The 26449-nt window shown below is 47.1% G+C and overlaps 1 long non-coding RNA gene across 4 annotated transcripts in view; it reads right to left on the bottom strand.

Moving 5' to 3' along the window:
* The window catches only part of LOC112587784, a 117308-nt gene extending 91763 nt beyond the window's left edge, over positions 1-25545 (bottom strand). For 2 of the 4 annotated variants that reach the window (XR_006542616.2, XR_003112222.3), the window contains exons 1-2: positions 25154-25543; positions 23291-23614 (exon numbers count right to left, since the gene is read on the bottom strand). This is a non-coding gene — a long non-coding RNA (uncharacterized LOC112587784). Of the gene's footprint in view, positions 1-23290; positions 23615-25153 lie in introns of all 4 variants that reach the window. The other 2 variants (XR_003112221.3, XR_006542615.2) reach the window with 2 other exon arrangements.
* Positions 25546-26449: the final 904 nt, after the last annotated feature.

Below are 26449 nucleotides of genomic sequence, written 5' to 3'. Positions count from 1 at the left end.
GAGCCACCTGGAAAGTCCAGAGCATTTATTATGTTTGTTATGTTTAGTTGTTCAGTCATGTCCGACTTTTTGCGGCCCCATGGACTGTAGACTGCCAGGCTCCTCTATCCATGGGATTCTCTAGGCAAGAATACTGGAGTGGGTTGCCATGCCCTCCCCCAGGGGATCTTCCCAACCCAAGGATCGAACCCAGGTCTCCTGCATTGCAGGCAGATTCTTTACTATCTGAGCCACCAGGGAAGCCCTAAGTAAACTAGTGTTCATGAGTATTTATTGCAGGGCTCCAAATAAGAAGGGACAGGTCATGCTCAAAGGACCTTAACTTCCCAATGACTTTCAGGGGAGGAATTTTAAAGGCAATGTGAGGGAGGGGTCGCAGGCTCGCAATCAGCTCATGTACAGTTCTTGGCTTGGTTGGCACGGAAGTGGTTTCAAGTATCATCAACCTTTTGGTTTCAACTGGCCTAGGGTCCATGTGCTTGTGGTCACCAGTTTTCACGTGGCAGGGAATCTGCTTACTGTAAAAACAACTTAGGAATGTATGTCAAGCCTTTATCTTCCAAGGAACTGGGAATTCGGTGATTCTGCTGTGTGACAGATTTATAGTCTAAAGTGTTACCCGTTTCCCAGCCCAAGAGTTATTCTTTGTTTCTACATCTTCACATTTCCTAGTCATTAACTCTTGAACCAATCTTTTGAGACTCATGGGAGGCCTGGGAGACTGAAGCCTTTTAATTTACAAAACAGGGACAAGGGATTATATTTTGTTTCATAGACAGGTTCTGAAGTGGTTCTGTCCAGTTCTATGAACTATAGAGTATTCGTTACATATCTTACCCTCCCCAGGGTATAATATAGGATGTATAGCAAAGGAAAACACTAGATTGTAAGTATTTGGAATTATGGGAAATAACCCTAAATAAAACTCTTTGTAATTCAGGCATTGTGAATAACATCTAGGAAATGCTTTTGGATTCTGTAAGTTTTGCCTAGGAATTGTTTGAAAAGTCTGATTTAACACTCTGTAATATAGAAACCTAATTCTCACCAAAACCCTTTGTATTTCTTAGAGGCACAAATACATCAAAGGAGATTTCAATTTCTAACATACTTTCAAATCATAAATAGTGCTATCAGTTTGAACTCCGTGATATCCCGGTAGGCTTATCACTCACTTGGTGTGACTCTTTGATGCTGCCAGTGGCAGAGCGTAATCCTTGAGCTTGACCCTCTTTCCCTGTTTCCCAGGATATTCTAGCAAAATAGCATTCCATCACTCCTTAGACTAGAACAGCATTAAAATAACTGTGATTGCATTTAGCATTTGAATACAGGAAAAGATGATGAAGGTGGCAGAATGTGTCATCTCAAAACATGCCACCTTAGGGACTTCCTTGGCGGTCCAGTGGTTCAGGCTCTGCACTTCCACTGCAGGGGGGATGGGGTTCATCCCTGGTAAGATCATGGCATCTGGTCCCATCACTTCATGGGAAATAGATGGGGAAACAGTGGAAACAGTGTCAGACTTTATTTTGGGGGGCTCCAAAATCACTGCAGATGGTGATTGCAGCCATGAAATTAAAAGACACTTACTCCTTGGAAGGAAAGTTATGACCAACCTAGATAGCATATTCAAGAGCAGAGACATTACTTTGCTAACAAAGGTCTGTCTAGTCAAGGCTATGGATTTTCCAGTGGTCATGTATGGTTGTGAGAGTTGGACTGTGAAGAAAGCTGAGCACCAAAGAATTGATGCTTTTGAACTGTGGTGTTGGAGAAGACTCTTGAGAGTCCCTTGGACTGCAAGGAGATCCAACCAGTCCATCCTAAAGGAGATCAGTCCTGAATATTCATTGGAAGGACTGATGCTAAAGCTGAAACTCCAATACTTTGGCCACCTCATGCGAAGAGTTGACTCATTGGAAAAGACACTGATGCTGGGAGGGATTAGGGGCAGGAGGAGAAAGGGATGACAGAGGATGAGATGGTTGGATGGCATCACTGACTCGATGGACAAGAGTCTGGGTGAACTCTGGGAGTTGGTGATGGACAGGGAGGCCTGGCGTGCTGCGATTCATGGGGTCACAAAGAGTCAGACATGACTGAGTGACTGAACTGAACTGAACTGAAGGGAACTAAGGTCCCATGGGCCAAGTGGCATGGCCAAAAAAAATTTTTTTTTGAAATGACACGTTGGCATAAGGGCTATTTTTAGCTAAAGAATAGCAGATGCAAGAATGTCATTCTGACCTTTCCTTCCCCCCCTGAAGGCAGGAATTAATACTCCCGTGTGAAAGACCCCTCCTGTAACAGAGAAGAGTGACCTTGCCTCCACACTGGATCTACCCCTTTAGCGCTCACCTGTGTGCTCTGTTGTCTATGCTGAGTCATGCTGGCTCTATACCTTTTGCAAAAGAATGTTGTCTGTAGCCTGAAATACACAGGATGGTCCATTCTCAAGGCTCTGACCTTTAAAGGTATAACACTTTTCAGTTCACATAGAGATTTTAAAAAATAAAAAATGTTGCAGAACAGAGAATAACATTTGTCTCATTGGAGGTTTATAGGAACTTTGTAACCAGACCTACATGGACATTGCAAGAACAAAGGATTCTGGCACCAAAAGTTTGCAACAATCAGCCACCTCCCCCTCCCCTCCACTTTCTTCTTATAAAAGAAGCCTGAATTCTAACTCAGGTAAGACAAGTTCTTTGGGACCCTAGTCCTCCATCTTCTCAGTCTTTCTGGCTTTCCAAATAAAGTCACTACTCCTTGCCCCAACAGCTCGTCTCTTGATTTATTGGCCTGTTGTGCTGCAAGCCATATGACTTGACTCAGTTAACGCTCCTGATAACAGGAGGAAAGAACCACCAGAGATGGGGAGTCAAGGCAGAGAGAAATCTGTACAAAAACAGACCTTGTTAAGATTACTCTCATCTCCCTTTAGTCTCACTAGTGCTGCAATTCATGGGGTCGCAAAGAGTCAGACACGACTGAGTGACTGAACTTGAGCAATTTTTCCACAATTGCTACTCTTTGTTCAACCTAGTGTATGAGCACTGTGGCCTACTGGTTTCTTGGGGGGTCTTCTTTGTCCTCTGGAAAATCTGTGTACTTTTGTCCTATCAATCTGTCTTCAGTCAGTTCAGTTCAATCGCTCAGTTGTGTTCAACTCTTTGCGATCCCGTGGACTGCTGCACGCCAGGCCTCCCTGTCCATCATCAACTGCCGGAGCTTGTTCAAACTCATGTGCATCGAGTTGGTGATGCCATCCAGCCATCTCATCCTCTGTCATCCCCTTCTCCTCCTGCCCTCAATCTTTCCCAGCATCAGGGTCTTTTCAAATGAGTCAGCTCTTCGCATCAGGTGGCCAAAGTATTGGAGTTTCAGCCTCAGCATCAGTCCTTCCAATGAACACCCAGGACTGATCTCCTTTAGGATGGACTGGTTGGATCTCCTTGCAGTCCAAGGGACTCTCAAGAGTCTTCTCCAACACCACAGTTCAAAAACATCAATTCTTTGGCACTCAGCTTTCTTTATAGTCCAACTCTCACATCCATACATGACTACTGAAAAAACCATGGCTTTGACTAGATGGACCTTTGTTGGCAAAGTAATGTCTCTGCTTTTTAATATGCTGTCTATGTTGGTCATAGCTTTTCTTTCAAGGAGCAAATGTCTTCTAATTTCATGGCTGCAGTCACCATCTGCAGTGATTTTGGAGCCCAAAAAAATAAAATCTCTGTTTCCATTGTTTCCCCATCTATCTGACATGAAGTGATAGGACTGGATGCCATGATCTTAGTTTTCTAAATGTTGAGTTTTAAGGCAACTTTTTCACTCTCCTCTTTCACTTTCATCAAGAGCCTCTTTAGTTCTTCTTCGCTTTCTGCCATAGGGATGGTGTCACTTGCATATCTGAGGTTACTGATATTTCTCCCTGCAATCTTGATTCCAGCTTGTGCTTCTGTCTTATGTCAGTTTAATTCTCGGGGCCAGCAGAGACCCTAAAAGGGTAGAGATAAAGTTACGCCTCCCCTACAATATCTACACTTATTTGCCAAACCAAGCCACCCAGGATTTGGATAATATTGGTCCATCCCACGTTCCTGTGGTCACCTGCAGCTCTGAGGAACGCCCGCTGCATTACTTGACTGTAGGAATCACCTGGTGATCCTGATGGTATGCCATTGCCCTGTGTACCATCAATTCTGGCATTGGACTTGCTGGGACTCAGAGCAGGCTGCCTCAAGCTATGACGCAGTGATTATTTTGAATTAAAGTTACCTAGGAAACAGCCAGTGGGGGAAAAAATAATATAAAAAACACTACAACACCCTCTCTTTCCCCCCTGAAAGGAGGAAATAAATCTCCCATGGGAAAGTATCCTCCTTATGCCAGGAGCATAGAAAGTTTTCTTATCACCAGAGTTAGGGAATTCAAGGCTAAGAAAACAGTATAAACAACTTTTGTCACTTCTTCATTGGTCTGCTATCCCAAGCACAAGGCCCCTTGTTTAATCTTCACAAAAAAATTATTTCCTTGTCGAAAAATGATATAAACACAATCTGCTTTAGTCATTCCAGGGGCCCTATTTCTATGAAACCTCCACACATACAAATTAAATTGCTTTTTTCCCCTTTCTCCTGCTCGTCTGCTTTGTGTCAATTTAATTATTTGACCAGCCCAAAGAACTCAAGAAGAGTAGGGGGGAAATATCCCCTTCCCCATGGGCTCAAACTACTTTTCCAATTTGCAGTGTGTATGTGTATGAGCATGAGTGTGTGTTGAAGTCTCCGCTAAAAATCCATGCATGGCCCTCTTGCCTCTTTCCTCCCACTCCCCAGATACAGGAAGTGGTTGTGTCTCTTTGGTTGTGTAGGCACTTACTGGCCAGCCCCTTCAGCATCTCAACTTCTGTATTCATTCAAATATTTACTGAAGGCCTTCTATGAGCCAGGCACGGGGCTAGGTGCTGGGGGTGGGCAGTCATGGGCCGCAACTTTAGAGAACTTACAGCCTCATGTCAAAGACAAACCTTATTCAAAGAATCACACAATCAAATATAGTGCCTCTAAGTGCTTTTTTTGAAAAGATATTTCTAGGTGGACCATTTTTTTAAAGTTGTTATTGAATCTGCTACAATATTGCTTCTGTTTTATATTTTGCTTTTTTGGCCTCCAGGCAAGTGGGATCTTAGTTCCCCAACAAGGGATTGAACCCGCACCCCCTGCATTGGAAGGCGAAGTCTTAACTCCTGGACCACCTGGGAAGTCCCCCTCCAGGTGCTCTTTCTTCTTACTCTGAAATAGATTTAGATTCACATAGAAATAGTAAAGACTTCCTGTGTACCCTTTGCTCAGCTTGCTTCAATAATAGTACCCTATGTAGTCCCAGTACAATCAAAACCAGGAAATTAATATGGATACAATACTAAGCTATGGCCCTTATTAGATTTCTCTAGATGACACCACCCTTGTGGCAGAAAGTGAAGAGGAACTAAAAAGCCTCTTGATGAAAGTGAAAGAAGAGAGTGAAAAAGTTGGCTTAAAGCTCAACATTCAGAAAACGAAGATCATGGCATCTGGTCCCATCACTTCATGGGAAATAGATGGAGAAACAGTGGAAACAGTGTCAGACTTTATTTTGGGGCGCTCCAAAATCACTGCAGATGGTGATTGCAGCCATGAAATTAAAAGACGCTTACTCCTTGAAAGGAAAGTTATGACCAACCTAGATAGCATATTCAAAAGCAGAGACATTACTTTGCCAACAAAGGTCTGTCTAGCCAAGGCTATAGTTTTTCCAGTGGTCATGTATGGATGTGAAAGTTGGACTGTGAAGAAAGCTGAGCACCGAAGAATTGATGCTTTTGAACTGTGGTGTTGGAGAAGACTCTTGAGAGTCCCTTGGACTGCAAGGAGATCCAACCAGTCCATCCTAAAGGAGATCAGTCCTGGGTGTTCTTTGGAAGGACTGATGCTGAAGCTGAAACTCCAGTACTTTGGCCACCTGAGGTGAAGAGCTGACTCATTGGAAAAGACCCTGATGCTGGGAGGGATTGGGGGCAGGAGGAGGAGGGGACAACAGAGGATGAGACGGCTGGATGGCATCACTGACTCGATGGACATGAATTTGAGTGAACTCCGGGAGTTGGTGATGGACAGGGAGGCCTGGCGTGCTGTGATTCATGGAGTCACAAAGAGTCAGACACAACTGAGCGACTGAACTGACTGAACTGACTGAAGGGCTTTTTATTACATTAATTCTTTAGTAATTACAGCGATCTTGGGAAGTGCATACTATCATCACCCCCCTTTTATAGATGCGAAAACTGAGATCCAGAACAATTACATGACTTGCCCAAGATTGCAGCTTGGAAGCGGCACAGTGAGGACTGCAAAACCCCCAGCCAGGCTGTAAGGGGTCTGCTCCCCACTGCTGAACCACACCGCCTCTCAACACTCTCAACATTAGCCGAGCAGGTTTCCTTGTTCAAGCCCAAGAATCTTTCTACAACAGCACTACAATAAATGGCCGGGGAGCTATTAGAAGAAGCTGTGACTCTTGGATGCCACCTTTAAAGTCGAAACATTTGCTTCTAAAATCAAAGTTTGTTTCAATGGCAAAGGCTTCCCAAAGGAAATTACTGTTTCAGTCACCATGGATGAAACAATGCTCTTGAGCTAACAAAGGCTGAGCTCTCAAACATTTCCCTCTGATTGAAAACAACTTCAGTTGAAACATTTTGACTCTCAAAAGGAAGTTTCTTTGTAAGACACTGCAAGAAATGCAGGTGCAGTTATGGCACACTCCAAACAAAGCCTTCACAAAAGCCAACTTCCTCTCAAAATCATACAGTTTCCCACCGTCTCACTCCCACATAACTCAATGCCAAGGGAACTCTGCAAGAATACAGGTCTGCTTTGCATAGGAGAACATCAATCCCAAAATGGGGGTGAGGGGGGATCAAAAAATGTGAACAAGAAAAAACACCTTTTTTTGCTCAAGTATGCATCTGTGGGATTTGTTCTTACTATCAAAATGCAGAAGTTACTTAAATGACATCAGAGTTCCCACTTCTCCAGTGCTGAGATGAGCACTTCTAAGCCTGTCCCAAAGGCAATTGCATGACTATAACAAGGAGTCTCTTTTTTTAAGGTATCACTGTTAACATCAACATTTCATGATTCCATCTACAGCAGATTCTAGCTTGGGTTTTCTCTCCACTGTATTTGTCTTTCCTCTGATTTCAAGCCAGAAGTCAGGCCCTTTGAAATTGCTTACCTTCTGGATTTTGCAGCACAGAAAGCAAGAGAGCTGTAAATCAATGCCTCCTTTGCTTTTTGGGGGGTGGAAAGGTTGAAGAGGAGAGAGACAAGAACTAAGAAAATGTAGTGAAGAGGTATGTCCTCATAGTAAGAGTACCAAGAGAGAATCTTCCAGTCTGCAGTGTAGAGCCTTGCATCTCTTTCCAGCAAGACCTGAAGGGATGGATGGCTAACTGGTATACCTAGGGGTGCTGAGCCCCAGACACCAAACCTTCAAGTCTCCTCAAGAGTCCTTTGCCTCAAATGTGGCATAGACACAGCAAGGATCTAAAGGAACATGCAAGACAGACACCAGGGTCTCAGAGTAGCCAGTGAGACTCAGGACAAGCAGAGTATTTCAGATGAGGTTTTAGAGCTTAAGGGTTCAAGATCTACCTGGAAAAGACAGGTGCTGTGGGGGAGACTCAATAATCACTGAAATTTAACTTCTCACCAGTTCAACACGTGGGATAAACCCAAGTTGACTTAATACAAAGAATTTAATGTTCTTGACTATCTGAGTTTGTGAACTGACGTTCACACCAAGTATACATTCATCCACTGGTTCATTTGACTAATAGTTGCTGAGTTACCATCACACACTGAGAGGGGACCTCAGGACACAGGGGTTCCCCAGGCTCCCGTGATCACACACTCACACATGTCCAGCCTAAAGCAAGGAGAGGCTGCTGCAGCATCAGCACGGGGAAGACAAAGGCCTGGGGTGTCTTACAGCAGTTCTCATAGAAGATTCAAGTTGCACTCGGATTTATCCGTTATTAATATATATATATAGTGCATGAAGTTCAAAATGATACATGTAGGAATTTGCTCGAAGGAAATAATCATGGAGAGATTCAATGATTTTGCTGTAAGAATGATTATCTTACTGTCGTTGATGATAGAAAAAGCCTGGAAACAACAAAAATAGGTTCCACTCATTGGAATACTATGCAGGCATGAAGAAGGATGTTGAAAGTGTTATTTCTATAATTAAAAATTTATTTGAATTTAAGAAAAACAATTTAGAAGAGCATTTGATAATGTGGAAAGGCATGTTAAACAACAATACATTGTTATTAAATATATATATATAAATCTGAGGAAATGTATTTTTAAAAATTTTTGTAAAATCAATATAAATATACATCTGTGTAAACATGTGTTGCATAAACAGGATACAGGTGCACTGGGAGGTAACAACAAAATATTAAAAGTGATTATTTCTACCAGCATCACATCATGACATTTGTGGGCCTTAGGAAATCTTGCTTTCATGGGTGTCTTCCTTCGCCAAAAAAATGTTGAAAATTATATGTATTTGTTAATGATAATGTTACTTTATTTAGCTATTTATTTATTTTTGGCTGTGCTGGCTCTTTTTTGCCACAGATGGGCTTTGTCTAGTTGCAGCGAGCGAGGGCTGCTCTCTAGTTGCAGTGCGTGGGCTTCTCATTGAGGCGGCTTCTCTTGCTGTTGAGCACAAGGTCTCGGGAGAAAAGGCTTCAGTAGTTGCGACTCACGGGCTCTAGAGTGCGGGCTTCAGGAGCTGTGGGCACCGGCTTGGTTGCCCCAGTGTCTCTGTTGCATGTTCCTTTAGATGCCCACTGTGTCTATGCCACATCTGGGGCAAAGGACCCTTGAGCAGACTCGAAGCTTTGGTGTCTCAGACTCAGCATGTGGGATCCCCCCAGACGGGGGATGGAATCTGTGTCCCTTGCATTCGCAGGCGGATTCTTAACCACTGGACTACCAGGGAAGCCCTGAAAGTTATATTTTTGATGGCACCAGTATAAAGATGAATAGGATCCACGCTAGATTCATTGTTATATGTTCATTTTTTTCTTCTTATTTTAAGAGAAATTGAAATGAAAACATTTTCAGGCCCTAGGCTGTATGCTTCCCAGAGCTATTCCATATGGAATTACTTGATTTTTATTTCCTTCTTTTTGTCTGACTGCATTTTCTAAATTTTTCATACTGAAGACTTATTCTTTCATCATAATGAAAAACTATGTGAACAAATAAATTGGTAAACATAAGCACGTGGCTTACTTTATGCAACGCCAACACGCAAAACCGCCAACACAGCCCGAGAGGCAGTGCCTTCCAGGGACATTACGTGATGGACACGGCCTGGTCTCGCCCATCACGTGGCTTCCTGCTATAACTCACCACGAGACAAAACCTCTGATTCTCAGAACAAAGTCTCTCTCCTGCCTACCAGAGTGAATGGGTCCACACTCTGTGCTCCACACACAAAGACGACACAGCGAGCCCACACTGGCTTTACTGCTCCAGGGGTGGAGATGGTCAGCTATGTCCCAGCCACTCTCTGGCCCGGTCTGACAAGCATTTAGACAAGAGGGCAGACTCTGGCAACTGGGGAAAGGCCCGAAGCAGCACTTCTAGTTTCACTCGTGGCACCAGCATGTCATCAGCTGCTGGTCTTTGCCCAACTGTGAAGTTTGTCGAGACTTAAGAGATTTGATTGTACAAAGTCAGCCTTTCAAGTATGAGTTTTTAATTTATGAAAGAAGTGAAAGTGTTAAGTCGCTCAGTCAGTGTCCGACTCTTTGTTATCCCATGGACTGTAGCCCGCAAGCCTCCTCCGTCCATGGAATTCTCCGGGCAAGAATACTGGAGTGGGCAGCCATTCCTTTCTCCAGGGGACCTTTTCAACACAGGGATCAAGCCCATGTCTCCCGCATCGCGGGCAGTTTCACTTGTTTCTTTAATTTATACATCCATGTATTTATTCCTGTGTTTGACAAATATTGATTAAACATCTCTTCTGTGCCAGGCACTGTTGTAGGAACAGGAGACATGTGAAGAGGTGGTGAACAAGACTGATACGTTCCTGTTGTCACATTGCTGGAAGGAGAGACACTGAACCAGGGTACAGGGTGCTTTAAAGAGGGAGAAGCAGTGGGTGCTTGCGCAGGTGACAAGGGGACTGTGCCCAATCTAAGGAGGCCAGGATCCACCCTCCCCAAGGAATGAAAGTCTAAACCTAAGCATGGAAGGCCAGTAAGGGTGGACCAAACAGGGCAGGCAGAGGATCAGGAGAAAGAAGAACACACCAAGCAAAAGATGTACTTACTAATGTCAGAACCCAGGACTGGAGTCTGTGAGTAGCTAAGGAACTGAAGGTGTCCAAAAGGGTTGGTGAGTGTAGAAGAAAGTCAGGCTGGAAAGGCAGGCAGGGGCCAGAAGGATTATTTAACTCCAGTTAAGGAGCTGAGACTGTCCTTAATCCAATGGGAAATCATCACAGAGTTTTAAACAAAGGGGTGCTTTACTCCAGGGGGAAAAATGGATTGCCTGAATCTCCAGTAGAAGCCCTGAGTCACCAGTAATCGTTCTTGCATAAACCCTATAGTAAGGCTTACCCTAGCCTGGTTTAGACAACTGAAAGAAAGCAGAGATGTACGCTGGGACCTCTATGCCTCCCACAGTCTCCATCCCAGGCTTCAGAATCACATAAACAAGGAAACCTTAAAACAAAATGGAGTAGAAGTGGGAATACCCCACTGTCCTGAGTACTCCAGATTTACAATATTAATACATCTTGATCTTGCTGGCATACATCTTCCAGCTTTCTTTTTCTTCTTCAAAATTATCTTAACTCTTCTCAGCCGTTTGAATTTCCATATGACTTTTAGAATCAGCCTGTCCATTCCCACAAAATAAAACCTGCCAGTATTATGATTGGGATTGCACTAAATCTAAAGATGAATTTGGATAGAACTGACATCTTCATGGTATTGTGTCTTCTAATCTATGAAAATGATCTAGTTCTCAATTTATTAGGTTTTCTTGAATTTCTTTCAATGATATGCTGCTTCTAGTGAACAGGTCTTATGTATGTTTTGTCAAGTGACAGAAGTGATGTTTTAGGCAATTGTAGTGGGCAAATATTAAAGATACTAATTAAAGGAAATAATGTCTGGGGAAAGTTTGCAAAATACGAAACTTAATGCAAATCTGAGATATTCTTTCTCACCAACACTACAGGACACATCATTTTGGAAAGCCAGGATTCTACACGCCCGTAAGGCATCTTTCCCAGTAGCTATTGATTAACCAAGATGCTGAGACTATAGAACCAAGAACAGCCAAAAAAAAGGGGGGGGGCACACCAGAGGCCAAGAAGAGAATTACTGGTCTGGAATAAACTCTTATAAAAAAAAAAAACACCAGCGTCTCAGTCTGAGATTGAATTTTCCCCAATAGCCACCAGATGGCCTCAGAAGGAAAAAGAACTCAAAAAGCACATACTTCGATGAAGCCTCAGGCAATTGAGACACTTAACACAAGATGTCATCCAATCTACGAGCTCCTGAAACTACTGCTGAGAGTTAATGTAGACTGGTGCTCAGTGCGAGCTGAGGCTCTGCTTCAGCTTCTCTGCCCGCCTCCAGCGTCACAGGAATTCCCCTGCACAGAACACACTAAGGTCAGAGCTGGCTTCTTCCTGGGAACAGTCCCCGGCGGTGCTAATGGCCTCACTTTCAGCTGCCTCTGAGTCTGAGCTAGTGACTCACAGCCGCTTCTCCGAGGCCAGCCTCACAGGCACCCTCCCGCTCCTGGCAAGCACTGCCTGCCACAGACCACAGCTCGGGTTCCCACCTCCTTCCTCTTTCCGCTGGTCTGGGGGAGACAATGGCCAAAAATGAAATCTTCAGGATATGAACAGTACTTCTAAAACACAAAAACGAGGCAGACGTTGTTGCTTTTTTACCCCTACATCATTCCATGGGAGTCTCTCGGACTCCTCTCTCTTATGATCAGTGTAACAACACTCATTATTCATGGAATCAACAAATATTTTTTTGAGCATGCGCCATGTACCAAGCAGTTTTTTAAGCACCCGTGATACAGCATGAATAGCACTGTCCCTTCCTTCCTGCAGCTTATACCATTGAGGGGAGAGGTGACTGTGTCCTCAGGGTGGGAGGAAAAGGGCAGGGAATTGGATTTTAGAAGCCCAGGGTTTTAGTGTGGCTCCCCCCACCCAAAAGCAGACCCTAAGATAAGGATTTGAGAGCAGGTCGCTTATTGAGGAAGTGATCCCAGAAGGCATATAACAAATGGGGAAGTGATAGGAAAAGAGGAAGCCATGGTGTGTTAATGGGGTAGGGGGAGTGTAATAAAACTGTGGGCAACTGAGGCTCAGTCCTGGAGGTCCCTCGTAGAGACTGTATAAAATGTGCCTAAAAGTACCCCATGTGGAGCAAGGAAGCTCAGAGGCTTATCCACCGACTCCCACCCCTGATCATTCGAGGGTCACTCCTAAGATCCTCACTCCCTGATAGCTCAGGCAGAGAGGCAGGAGGCCACGAGCACATGCAGGAGCTGTCTGCAGGTGACCTCTGAGATGAGAGACATGGGTGTGGGTAGCACCAGCAGTATCTGCTACTCCAGGTCATCTCGTTTCCTTAGAAGCCCAGCACCCAGAGTGGCAGGTGCACAGCAGGCATTCAATAAATATATGTAGAGTAACTGGGTGTTTTAGGCCACCATCAGGTGGCTCAGATGGTAAAGAGTTTGCCTGCAGTGTGGACTGCCAGGTTTGATTCCTGGAAGATCTCCTGGAGAAGGCAATGGCTACCCGCACCAGTATTCTTGCCTGAAGAATCCCATGGATAGAGGAGCCTGGCGGGTTATAGTCCATGGGGTTGCAAAGAGTCTAATACAACTGAGCGACTAACACAGACACACACACACACACACACATACACACACACACAGATGTTTTATTATATAAAAATCTCTTTAAAGCGGCCCTAGAGTCATCAGGCTGAGTGCCGAAGAATTGATGCTTTTGAACTGTGGTATTGGAGAAGGCTCTTGAGAGTCCCATGGACTGCAAGGAGATCCAACCAATCCATCCTAAAGGAGATCAGTCCTGAATATTCATTGGAAGGATTGATGTTGAAGCTGAAACTCCAATACTTTGGCCATCTGATGCAAAGAACTGACTCACTGGAAAAGACCATGATGCTGGAAAAGATTGAAGGCAGGAGGAGAAGGGGATGACAGAGGATGAGATGGTCGTATGGCATTACCGACTCAATGGACGTGAGTTTGAGTAAGCTCCGGGAGTTGGTGATGGACAGAGAAGCCTGGCGTGCTGTAGTCCATGGGGTTGCAAAGAGTCAGACACGACTGAGCAACTGAACTGAACTGAGAGTCATCAGGAGGAAGGACCCTGACCTTGGGAACTTGAACTTGGAAATAGTAGGCTTAAAGCACATTAAGCTGTATGATCTTGGGCAAGTCCCTTCCACTTTCAGATCTCAGTCTTCACAGTCTCCTTCATAAAAAGGAGACTCTCACATCTGCCTTGCTTGCCTCACTGGACTGTAACGAAGAGCCAATGAGAGACACGCTGTGAAAGGGCCTTGGAACACCAGAACACACTAGAACGATCTTTCTTGTGGAAAAAGCCTGGAATGGAATGGGATCTGAAAAAGTCGATTCATGGTCAAGTAAATTCTGTCTGTTTCCTCACTTTTAAAACAGGCACAATAATAATCAGGCCACAGCACATTTCAGAGTGCTGTGACGGGGCTCATGAGGCAAGACGATGGATTTCGTGGGTGCCGCTTCCTTCTGAAACTCTACAAAAATGGCAACAAAGAGATGTGGATTTTTAAAGGAGGGAATCATAAACTCACGATGACAGAGCAACAGGAGAGGAAATGACAGCAACAAAACGTTGGACACTGGAAAGTAAATGGCCAATTAGCTGACAGCTTAGCCAGTAGAGAAAGTTAAATACTTAGTGCTAGGGAAAGAAGGAACACAGCCTGCCCCAAACATCAGGCACCAGAAATCTCTGGAAGTGAGGGTGAAGGTGGGGCAAAGAACAGGAAGATCGGCTGGAAGTCTTTTTAAGAAGTCAGAGCTCCAAATCTCCTCAACCCTGGCAGAAACTCTGGGGGTGGCCCAAGCAAGCTGTGTTTCCACAAGCCCTCCAAATGATCCAGGGGCTCTCTGGAGATTGTCAGATTCCACAAAGATGCAGGCTTATGGTTGTCCTTATATGGTCTTAGCTAGTTTACAACCCTGTAAGGATAGACGTTTAGTTGTAGAAAAACTGAGAGTAATGCAAATGTTTCTTAGCCATGAAAGTGAAAATTAATTTCTCCTATATAGATACACTAGTTTTTAGAAAAACTAACCCCATTCCTTATGGATTTGAAAGTTGGACTGTGAAGAAAGCTGAGCCCTGAAGAACTGATGCTTTTGAACTGTGGTGTTGGAGAAGACTCTTGAGAATCCCTTGGACTGCAAGGAGATCCAGCAAGTCCATTCTAAAGGAGATCAGTCCTGGGTGTTCTTTGGAAGGAATGATGCTAAAGCTGAAACTCCAATACTTTGGCCACCTCATGTGAAGAGTTGACTCATTGGAAAAGACTCTGATGCTGGGAGGGAGTGGGGGCAGGAGGAGAAGGGGACGACAGAGGATGAGATGGTTTGATGGCATCACCAAGTTGATGGACATGAATTTGGGTGAACTCCGGGAGTTGGTGATAGACAGGGAGGCCTGACATGCTGCAATTCATGGGGTCGCAAAGAGCTGGACACAACTGAGCAACAGAACTGACTGAACTGAACCCCATTCCAGTTCGCTGCTCTATATTAAGTAGTAAATCCATTGGCAAATTCATCTCAATATTACTGATTATATAAGTCTGTTCAAATTTTCCTCCTAACTGGTTTTAACAACTTCCTAGTTCTCTCGTTATATAACAAATAAATCTTTAACACATATTCATTTTATACATGTATGACAGCTGTTTTTATCTTTTTGAAAAGTATGCTTTAGCACATGATTCTCAAAGTGAAGCTCTGGACCAGCCACAGCATCACCTGGGAACTTGTTAACGATGCAGGTTCTCAGATCTCGTCCAGAGCTGCTAAAGCAGAAATTCTGGGGGTGGGGCCCAGCCATTCATTCCATTAGGAGTCCCCAGGTTCTGATGCACACTCTGACACTGCTTTTGCACTTCTACAAAATGCTACCAAGATGCTCCTTTAGTCCAATCAGGTTGCTTATTGAGGAAATGATCCCTTGAGGCACTGGTAAGCAAATGGGGAAGTGACAGGAAAGGAGAAAAGTCGTGGTTTGTTAATGAGAGGGGTAAAACTGTGAGCAGCTGAGGCTCAGTCCTGGGGGCCCCTTATGGAGATTATATAAAATGTGCCTAAAATTACCCTACTGTGGAGCAAGGAGGCTCAGGGGCTTAGTAACCAACTCTCACCCTTGATTAGTAAAGGGTCACTCTTTTAATCTTTTGGACGAGCAGCATATGAGATCTTAGTTCCCTGTCCAGGGATCGAACCCCTGCATTAGCAGCACAGTTTTAACCTTTGGACCACCAGGAAAGGCCCACTCCTAGGATCTTTACTCCCTGGTATCAGGCAGAGAGGGGCAAGAGGCCATGAAACCTTGGAACTTGACAGTCTATGTGGTCTCAAACATAGCTCTGCCTGTGAGAACAGGCCAGGATACTCTTTTCTCGCATCTCCAGGGATGCCTCAACTGTCCCATCACTCACCTTCTGTCTCCTTGCAGCACCAAGAAGAGATGGAGCTGGACATAATATAAAATTCAAGATTCCTTGCGAGGAATAATTTTGGACCTACTGGCACCTGCTGGTCTGACTCTGTGGGACTAAAATCCTCAATTTCTGGATCTAATGGTCCCAAAGGGGTCATGATCCCAAAGAGAAGGGATCAGCATGAAGGGAAAAATGATCTCAGAACCCAGCCCCAAATGTGTTTATTTATTCTCTGCCTCCTGCCATAATAATAGACTGTTATTTCATTGCTGGCAGAGGCGAGATAACAAGCCCATTGTATGCTGCTGATCTGGGGCACATATGCCACCCATTTGTCTTGCAGCCCGACTGGGCGCTCTGCCCTGTTCGCAGGAAGCCCTCCCTGACAGCCGAATGCCACACAAGCCTGATAACTGCCCTTCACGGGGCAGAGGGGGGGGATCCACCAGAAACACGGCCTCCTCTTCCTCTGTATGATGGATGGGGTGGGAAGGGCATTCCGGCTACTCCTCACGACCACGGCCCAAGTCCTGCCGCTTAGCAGAGGTGTGAACTCGGACATGCTGCTTCGCCTCTTCTAGCCTCAGAATGCCGATGATAAGAACGCTTTCCTCAAGGGGTGCTGGTGATGGCTACAAAGCCCTTAACACAATCAGTGCAGGTGTTTGCACTCGGTGGTGGCGTTAGCTGGGTATGCGGTGGGGGGTTGATGATGAAATAAATTTCCTAAAAGTTCCCTGGAAGGAGAGTAGGGGCCATAGGTTAAAAAATGGGCAATAAGTGCAGGCTGAACTAACTGAGGCCGGGAAGGAGCTGGCTATAGAGGACCTGCTCCATCCAAGAGAAGCCCACAGCTGGCACTGAGGTCCTGGGGCAACTCATGTGACTATCCTTTGCTTTGTATGTGACAAGAGTGAGTCACAGGGCCAGTGGGAAGGCCAAACTGGAAAATCTGAGTGGACGCTCTTTGTCAAGCAGGAACACACTAATCAAATGATTCTTTTCCCCTCCTTTATTTATCACCCAAATCCTGTCTTATCAATGAGATCCTCCTAGGCCCAGCTAGAAGGGCTCTGCTTACCTAAAACCAGTGGTTGCCAATGGGGGTGACTGTCACAAGTGGGGACTTGCTTCTGGCTTCAGCGGGTAGAGGCCTTGGATGTTGTAAATATCTCACAACGCACAGGACAGCTCATCACAATCAAGAACCGTGCAGCCCCAACCACCAGCAGTGCCTAAAACCAAGCACCACTGCCTGGATTAGAGCGCATCTCTCCCTCCTCAATGCTCTCCAAACACCTCGTTTGAGCCTGTGTTGGGGCACTGGCCTGACTCTGCCAGGTGTTGTGGTTAGCTGGTGGCCTCCTGGGATAGCAGAAAGGACACAGCCTCTGAAACCTGGCTCTCAGTCACCCGCTGGCGAGGCCCCAGAAACAGTCCTTTAGCTTCTCTGAGGCCATCTCCTCATCTGACAATGGAACTTGGAATCCTAATTTGCAAGGTCATGGTAAAGATGGTATAAAACTCTGTAGACAGCACCCGGCATGTGGTAAGTGCTCAGCAAGTTATAGGGTCTCGTCTTCCTAGACACAACCCAGAGGGCCGTAGTAATGTCTTACATATCTTTACATCACCTATAGAATCTTAGGCTATGCCATGCACAAAGCAGGTGCTCAGAAATGGCTGGACTAAAGTGAAATCTTGCCTGAAAGCCAGGGCTCAAGAAATAAGCCTAACCCTCCTCATGGACCTATAGTCCGACAACCCGTAAATGGTTTTGCTTTAATCCTTAGGATGCACCACTATTTCAGAACAGGATCTGCTTCTTGTTGTCACCAGGTCTTGGGTCCTTCCAGTGAGCAGGGAGGTTGAACTTTGATTCTTTCTGTTACAGCCAGAGCCTTGGCTAGTGCTTGGGAGCAGCCACCACCATCTAGCCATTCCCACCCAGCTGACCAACTCGATAACCTGCCAGGAGCCAAACACCTCCAGGCCGCAGGACAAGGAGAACAAAGTCAAAGGAAACGCCAATTTCCTAACAAAGGAGGGAAGCAAGTCTGGATAAGTATGATTTGCTTGGAAAGTGGGAGAGGCCACCAGTCCATCCTCCAGATTAAACAGAGCCTTCCTAAACACACACCCGTCCACATCTACCCACGGATACACCCAGCTCGGCCACATTGTGGAACAAGTGTGAGAAGCCCAACTCTATCCCTTTGTACTGTAAAGCTCTCAAGGGCTCATCTACTGCTGGCTTCGTCCTTGATACCGAAGACATCAAGAGGGGCTTCCCTGGTGGCTCAGCAGTACAGAATCCACCTGCCAATGCAGGAGACACAGGTTCAATTCCTGGCCCGGGAAGATCCCATATGCCTCAGAGCAACTAAGTCCATGTGCCACAACTGCTGAGCCTGTGCTCAGAGCCCGGGAGCCTCAGCTTCTGAGCCCACACGCCACGGCTACTGAGCCCATGCACCCTAGAACCCGTGCTCAACAACAGGAGAAACCACTGCAATGAGAAGCCCATGCACTGCAACCAGAGAGTATCTCTCCCTCACCACAGACAGAGAAAAGCCCGGGCAGCAACAAAGACCCAGCACAGCCAAAAATAATTTTTAAAAAAAGACATCAGGGAAGGCATATTGGACGAGAAGGGAGACAATGCAAGTGTGGCCCCTGCCAATAACAGGCTGTTCAGTTTTCAGCAAGTCTCGTCACCTCTCTGAGCCTCAGTTTCCCAACTCTGAAATGAAACCTGGACGAGCAGGGTCCTTCTGGCTGTGATATCCTTTGCTCTTTCTATGGCCAGTCGTGGCTTCACTCCCACGTAGACCTGCTGAATGCCATGCACACGAACCTTGATCCATTCTGAGTCCAGCCCTTGCTGCTCTCCACAGTCTGGATCTTAAATAGGTGGCCCCAGAGAATGGCAGGGGTGCGCGGTCTCCATCCCTCACTATTAAAGTTCTCTGGAATAAGCACGATAGTCCTGCCCCTTCGCAGCCCCCCGAGGCCAGGCCAGGCTGCCCAGGAAGCATCAGGCAGGGTCTCAGATTGCAAAGATACGTGGTGACACAGACACTCTGCCAGCCCCCAGGAATCCAGGCCAAGAATAGTAATGCTCGCACCAAACATGGGCTTCTCTCTTAGCTCTGTCGGGAAAAAAAAATCTGCCTGCAACGCAGGAGACCTGGGTTCGATTCTTGGATCAGGAAGATCTCCTGGAGAAGGAAATGGCAACCTACTCCAGTTTTCTTGCCTGGAGAATTCCATGGACAGAGGAGGCTGGCAGGCAACAGTCCATGGGGTCACAAGAGTTGAACATGACTTAGTGACTAAACCTACCACCACACCAAACATACACCATAATTTCTAGGTGTTTAAGCACTAACTGCTCCAGGTACAACACTGCTCTTAGCTGCTTTCTCCAAATCCCTTTAATTCCCTTAATAAAAGGAATCCAGGCACAACCATTCGTGAAAAGGAGAACTCCAATTCAAATCCCCTCCCCTGTCTTATCTCTGAATTTTCTTCCCTCCAGTTTCCCAGGACCCTCTCTGAGCTCACTGTCTGGGTCACATCAGCTTTGGCACTCCCCCTGACCCACAAAGGACTGCATCTCACCTGCACAAAGCTTTCTTTTCCACGCAGATCCACAGCAGGGCACCACTGTCTGCCAGTCACCCTGCACTCTCAACTACGGGGTAGTCTCAGGGTGGCGAAGGAGAAAGAGTACCAACTCTGGGATTGGAATCCCAACTGTACCAAGTCAGACGAGTTATAATTCTCAATCTTTTTGCACCTTTGTTTGCTCATCTATAAACTGATATTAGCAAAACCTACCTTCCAAACGTCCTGGGGATTAATGAACAGACCTATAGTAGAGGCTCAGGAAAGGGTGCTATCTTTATACAGGTTTTTCACCAACTTGGCTGAGTAACACAGCTCCAGGCAAAAAAACCACTCAAACAACTTAAAACAGAAGCATTTTAAAACCAGAGTTCTGTTGGCACTCTATCGGAAGTGAACTGGACTCCTTTTGGTCTAAAGAAGAGCAGACTCATTCTTCTCTGAGAACTGTGCATTTGATTCAGACAGATGCCAAACGCAGGGAGAACTCTGATTCTGTTGTAAGAAGCCCAGGATGGAGGTCAGACCCACGCTGACTCAGGTTTTCAGGTTATCTAAAGCAACTCACGTCACCGGTCAGACCAGATTGCAGTGCTTCTCAAGCCCAGATACACATTAGCATCAGTCAGGGAGCTGTTCCAACCTATGGGTGAGCATGCCCCATCCCAATTTCACCAGAATCTCTGCTGGGAAGGGTGTGGTGTGCATGTGTGTGTGTGTGTGTCTCAGTCATGTCTTTGCGACCCTATGGACAATAGCCTACCTGATTCCACTGTCCATGAAATTCTCCAGGCAAGAATACTGGAGTGGGTTGCCATTCCCTTCTGCAGGGGATCTTCGTGACCCAGAGGTCAAACCCAGTTCTCCTGAATTGCATGCAGATTATTTACCATCTGAGCCACCAGGGAAGGGCAGGGTATCAGTACTCTAAAGAACTCCCCAGATGATTCTCATGTGAGATCCACTGGACCAAATATCTCCATTATCCCTTCCAGGCATCCTGGAGCCTAAAATAATGTATGATTCAGAGTAGACACTTAGTATGCGTTTGCTGAATAAATGAATGAAGAGTCTGACTCGCCTTTTTGGCTATTTCCATATTCACAATGTATGGAATAAAAGAAGAGCAGAAAGAGCTGGATTCCAAGTAATAATCCCAAAGCAGTACTGTCTAATAGAAATTTCAGCAATGGTGGAAATATTCTGTAATCTGTGCTGCTCAGAACAGTAACTGTAAATGGGAGGCGGCTACTGAGTCCTTGAAATGTGGTCAGTGTGACTGAGGAATTGAATTTTAAATTTTATCCAATGTTAATTAAATTCAAATAGTCACATGACTCTGGCTACCATATTGGACAGTGCAAACACAGAGTATCCTTAATAAACACATCTACAACCGTGTACTTCCATGTCCTTCTTTTACTGACAGGATCCCATTTTCATTTAAGGCAGCCCCTCTTCCACCACCACCTGCAGTCTTTTGGGGACAGCTAATGAAGTTGCCCTGGCCTCCTCCCACCAAGGGGTGAGCCCAAGACCCAAGCTACGTCAACCAGATTCTCCTCTCCAGGAATTTTACTCTAGCTTCAGTGTCACAAGAACAGAAAATGAGTTGGAGTAGATTAATATCAGTTTTGGTGTTGCTATAAAGACACTGTGTATCGGTTTCCAAGACATTAGTCCAGAGTTTCACCACAGTGATACATGATGTGAGCTAGGCATCTGTGTATTAGTTTTCAGAACATTAGTCTGGAGTGTGATGATCACCACAGTGATACATGATGTGAGCTAGGCATCATTATCACCATCACCCTTGTCATCATCAAAGTCACTGATGTGCCAGCTCCTGAACTAAGTACTTAGGTTGCCTAGCTTCGCCGCGCATCCTTTCTTCATCCATAAAATGGGAATTAACTTGTCCTGACCTCTTCTATTTCTGCTTTATTGACTATGCCAAAGCCTTTGACTGTGTGGATCACAATAAACTGGAAAATTCTGAAAGAGATGGGAATACCAGACCACTTGACCTGTGTCTTGAGAAACCTATATGCAGGTCAGGAAGCAACAGTTAGAACTGGACATGGAACAATAGACTGGTTCCAAATAGGAAAATGAGTACGTCAAGACTGTATATTGCCACCCTGCTTGTTTAACTTATATGCAGAGTACATCATGAGAAACGCTGGACTGGAAGAAGCACAAGCTGGAATCAAGATTGCCGGGAGAAATATCAATAACCTCAGATATGCAGATGACACCACCCTTATGGCAGAAAGTGAAGAGGAACTCAAAAGCCTCTTGATGAAAGTGAAAGAGGAGAGTGAAAAAGTTGGCTTAAAGCTCAACATTCAGAAAACTAAGATCATGGCATCCAGTCCCATCACTTCATGGCAAATAGATGGGGAAACAGTGGAAACAGTGTCAGACTTATTTTGGGGGGCTCCAAAATCACTGCAGATGGTGATTGCAGCCATGAAATTAAAAGACTCTTACTCCTTGGAAGGAAAGTTACGACCAACCTAGATTGTACATTAAAAAGCAGAGACATTACTTTGCCAACAAAGGTTCGTCTAGTCAAGGCTATGGTTTTTCCATAGTCATGTATGGATGTGAGAGTTCGACTGTGAAGAAAGCTGAGTGCCAAAGAATTGATGCTTTTGAGCTGTGGTGTTGGAGAAGACTCTTGAAAGTCCTTTGGATTGCAAGGAGATCCAACCAGTCCATCCTAAAGGAGATCAGTCCTGGGTATTCATTGGAAGGACTGATGCTGAGGCTGAAACTCCAATACTTTGGCCACCTCATGCGAAGAGCTGACTCATTTGAAAAGACCCTGATGCTGGGAAAGATTGAGGGCAGGAGGAGAAGAGGATGACAGAGGATGAGATGGCTGGATGGCATCACCAACTCGATGCACATAAGTTTGGGTGAACTCTGGGAGTTGTTGATGGACAGGGAGGCCTGGCGTGCTGCGATTCATGGGGTCGCAAAGAGTCAGACACAACTGAGCGACTGAACTGAACTGAACTGAACCTCTTCCAGCATTTTCGTGAAGACAGACAACATTCATAGAGCTTTGAGCCAAGTAATGAGTTACTCAAGTGTTGGTTAGTAGTATTGCTCTCCGGGCATTGGTATAGGGGAATCATGAGAGGATTTGAGGCAAGACACATTATCTGGGCCCAGTTCACAAGCTGTGTGACACCAGGCAAGACACTAGTCCTTTCTGGGCTTTCAGCTAAAATGAGAGAGCATTAGATACATCCTTTTCCAGTTTGGCCATTTTCTAACTTATTTGCATGCCCCACCCTCCTTGCCTGACACCATCCCTCACAACTTCTAAGAATACACTACAGAAAAGTCTCTGGCCAAGACCATGCTGGCCTTGTGGCCAACTCATTTCTTCTTTCCCCAACAACCCACCTGACCAAAAAGTTGTTTGGGGTAAGCACTCCTGTACCGTGCATTAAAGCATCTAGCAAAGCACTCTACTGGAATCATGCTTAAACATCTCCTCCACTGGTAGACCACAGGCCTGCCAGGACAAAGACCATGTCCCTCTTATTCACCACTGTATCCCCAGTCCCTAGTACAGAGTCAGGCACATAGAAGGTGCTCAATAGGTATTACTGTTTGAATAAATACCCCCAATCTATTTTACTATTTATCATTTCAGGAAACCCACAGTATTTGTTACTTAATGCTGTATAATATAAAGTATCTCAATAATAAATATCAATGTAATAAATAATAAAATCTCAAGAGTATCTCAAAACTTACTGGCTTAAAACATCAATGATCACTTCTTATCTCCCAGTTTTTGTGGGAGAGAAATTCAGACAGGGCACAGTGAGGTTGGCTTGTCTCTGCTCCACATCTGGGACCTTGGTTGGAAGACTCAAAGGCTGGGGCCAGAATCAGCTCAGTTCACCACCTGTCCAGTGGTTGAGGCCAGCTGTTGCCCGAGAGCCAAGCTGAGCTGAGCTGAGCTGAAGGTATCGGCCAGGTCACCTCATGTCACCTCTGCCGTGTGGCTTGTGCTTCCTCACAACATGGCGGCTCGGCTCCCAGGGTGGGTGTCCTCAGAGAGTAGGAGACAGCCTCCTTAAAGGAGAAAGACAGAGGATATGTCACCTTTTAATGACCTAGGCTTCAGGGGTCATCCCATCACTTCCACCACCTTCTATCCATGAAAAGCCTGTCACTACATCCAGCCCACATTAATGAGAAGGGAATTAGACTCCATCTTCTGAGAAAAGTGGTAAAGAACTTGCACATCTACTTTAAAACAACCACAACCACTTAGTTAGCACAAGAGGCAAGATGCCTAATGAAAGCTAAGTGTCTGGAGAAGCAAGAAAATTTGAATTCAGTTCAAATTATTAGCTGTGTGACTTGAGGAAATGATTCTCTGAGGCTGGGTTTCCCCACCAAAACAACGAATAGATTGCAATTATCAGTCCCTGGTGGTATCCACCAGCTTGGAGTCTTCTTGCCTCAGTTCAGTTCAGTCCAGTCTCTCAGTCGTGTCCCACTCATTGCAACCCCATGGACTGCAGCACGCCAGGCCTTCTTGTCCATCACCAACTCCGGGAGTTTACTCAAACTCATATCCATTGAGTTGGTGATGCCATCCAACCATCTCATCCTCTGTCGTCCCCTTCTCCTCCTGCATTCAATACTTCTTGCCTCAAGATCTTAAAAGCATCCCCTCTTAACTAGCCTTTATTCATTTTGGCAGCATCACATGGCATGTGCGATCTTAATTTCCTGACCAGGGATTGAACCATGTCCCCTGTATCGGAAGGGAAGGGTCTTATCCACTGGACCACCAGACAAGTCCTTTAACCAGCTTTCTTGAAGTCCATTGACCCTTCCCATTTCTGATCACCTCCGGTTTCTGACACTGGAGGCAGCAAGAGGTTGCTCCTGGATCTAGGGGCCCCAGGATTCAGACACCAGGGGCAACTATAAGGAACAGATGTTTAACCACTGAGTACCTCGGGATTCTCCAAGGCCCTTTCAGTCCCAGCCCTGGGGACGTTGAGAAACAACAAGCAGCAATCACAGCCTAAAGAAGCTGAATCTGCCTGCCAGGGGGCCCAGGAAGCTGCATTTACTTTTTCACGCCAACTGCTGGTGGAGGGGCAAGGGGAAGAGTCTCAAAGCATGTACCGTCACCCCAGCTGTCTCATTTTGGTGTTTTGGTCAAGTTCCTTGATTTTGCTCCTGGTTCATGGCACCACTTTGTGGAATGGGGAGGAGGGGGGAGGGTGTCTTGGGTCTCCGCAGTCCTGCCCACCCCCACCCCCCACGCCCTGCACACAACAGTGACCCGTACTTTCGCCATTTTTCTGGGCCGGCTGATCCTCCCTAGCCATCGCCACCCATGGGTCACGGTCCTAAGACCCAGGCGCAGCACCCTCACCGCACCCAACCCCCACCCCTCCACCGTCGTGTGCGCCAGGGTTCCCAGAGTCCAGGGAGGCCCACAAGGGGAGAAGCCGGCGCACCCCGCTATCGCCGGTGCAGGTCACGGGGTGGAAGCGGATGGGTTTTTAAGCCTTCACTTGCAGAGATCGTGATCCTGACCTTTGGATAGCCTCCTCTAAGGAACACGCGCGCTGGGAAGTCTCTGCTCACCCAGTGGGAAGACCTCGGCTGACAGATGGGGAAACCGAGGTCCACAGAGGACAGTGATCTGTTGGACGTCCCCACGCGAAATCAGACCACTGAATCCGGTCTAGGACCCTGGACTTCCAGGCCACAGTCTAGTTTCTAGACCCTGAGCGCCCCAGCCAGGCAGTCTCCCTAGGAAGTATCCAACAGCTAGCCTTCCGAGCCCGGAATCTCCGTGGAGTTTGCGCTCGCTTTGGCACGTTGCGAATACTTCCCACGCCCCCACCCTCCAGGAGCTCTGCTCCGGCTTCTCAGCTCCCAGAGAGGGGATAAGAGGGGAGCGCACGCCCACCGGCGTCCCGGTGATGACTTGGGGGTGAAGAATGGCTGCGGGAGGCGGAGGCCCCGGCGGGGACGCGCTGGCCCTTTAAGGGGGGGACGGAGCGCATGCGCGGCGCGGGCCAGAGTCGAGCCGGGTGGGCGGCAGGCCGGCCGGGTACCCCGCCGCCTGCCCGCTCGGTTGGCCTAAGCTTCGCCGGAGCCGAGACCTGCGCTGGGATCCGCGCGCGCGCGCAGCAAACTGCTCTCGGGGGACTAGCGTAGCCCGCGATCCCGGAGGCTTTGCCCCTGGGCTCCGGCTTCCTCCACGGACGTGGCTGCGCGAGCCTCCAGGCTTGCTCTCCCCGCCCCGCGGTCCTGCCTCCAGCCCTTAGCCGGGGGAGGCGGGGGTTCCGCGGGAGGCCGAGCGAACAGCCGCGGAGCATCCTTTGCCCGTCGCGGCCGCGCCACCGCCCATGCTGCAGCCGATCCAGGGCGGCGACCCTGTGGCCGCAGCCCGCCGCTCGGTGACCCTACGCACCGCCCGAGCGTTCCCAGCTGAGGCCCGGGACCGGGACCCGCGCCCCGCGATGGCTCGGCTGGCGCAGCGCGGCGCCGGGTGCCCGGCATCCGCCCGCTGAAACGCGCCGGGCTGGGGACCGGCGGGGCCTGGGCGCTCCCCGCTTCGCCTCCCCGCCGCGCCCTTCCCGGGGGACTCCACTGCTCCTGCCCGGGGCGGGGGTGCGAGGGGACAGGAGACCAAGACAAAGCCCACTTTGTGCGGGGAGTTGGCGGCGGGCGTGGAATGTGCGCGTCGGCGCGCGCCCCCTCCCCGCGCCCCTGCCAGCTGCGAGTCTCGGCTCCCAGACTCGTCGCGTCCGAGAAATCGCGCCCTATCGCCGCCCTCCGATCGGGGGGTCGCGACCTCGGAGCCGACTCCCGGCCTGTAGTCGCCTCGGCCCCCCACCTCCGAGCGCGCACAGGTGTGAGCGTGCGGTATTT

Source organism: Bubalus bubalis, chromosome 11 (genome assembly GCF_019923935.1).
Source record: "Bubalus bubalis isolate 160015118507 breed Murrah chromosome 11, NDDB_SH_1, whole genome shotgun sequence".
NCBI classification, from domain to species: domain Eukaryota; kingdom Metazoa; phylum Chordata; class Mammalia; order Artiodactyla; family Bovidae; genus Bubalus; species Bubalus bubalis.
The sequence above is the reverse complement of the archived record's forward strand: the minus strand, read 5'-3'. Positions and strand labels throughout refer to the sequence as shown.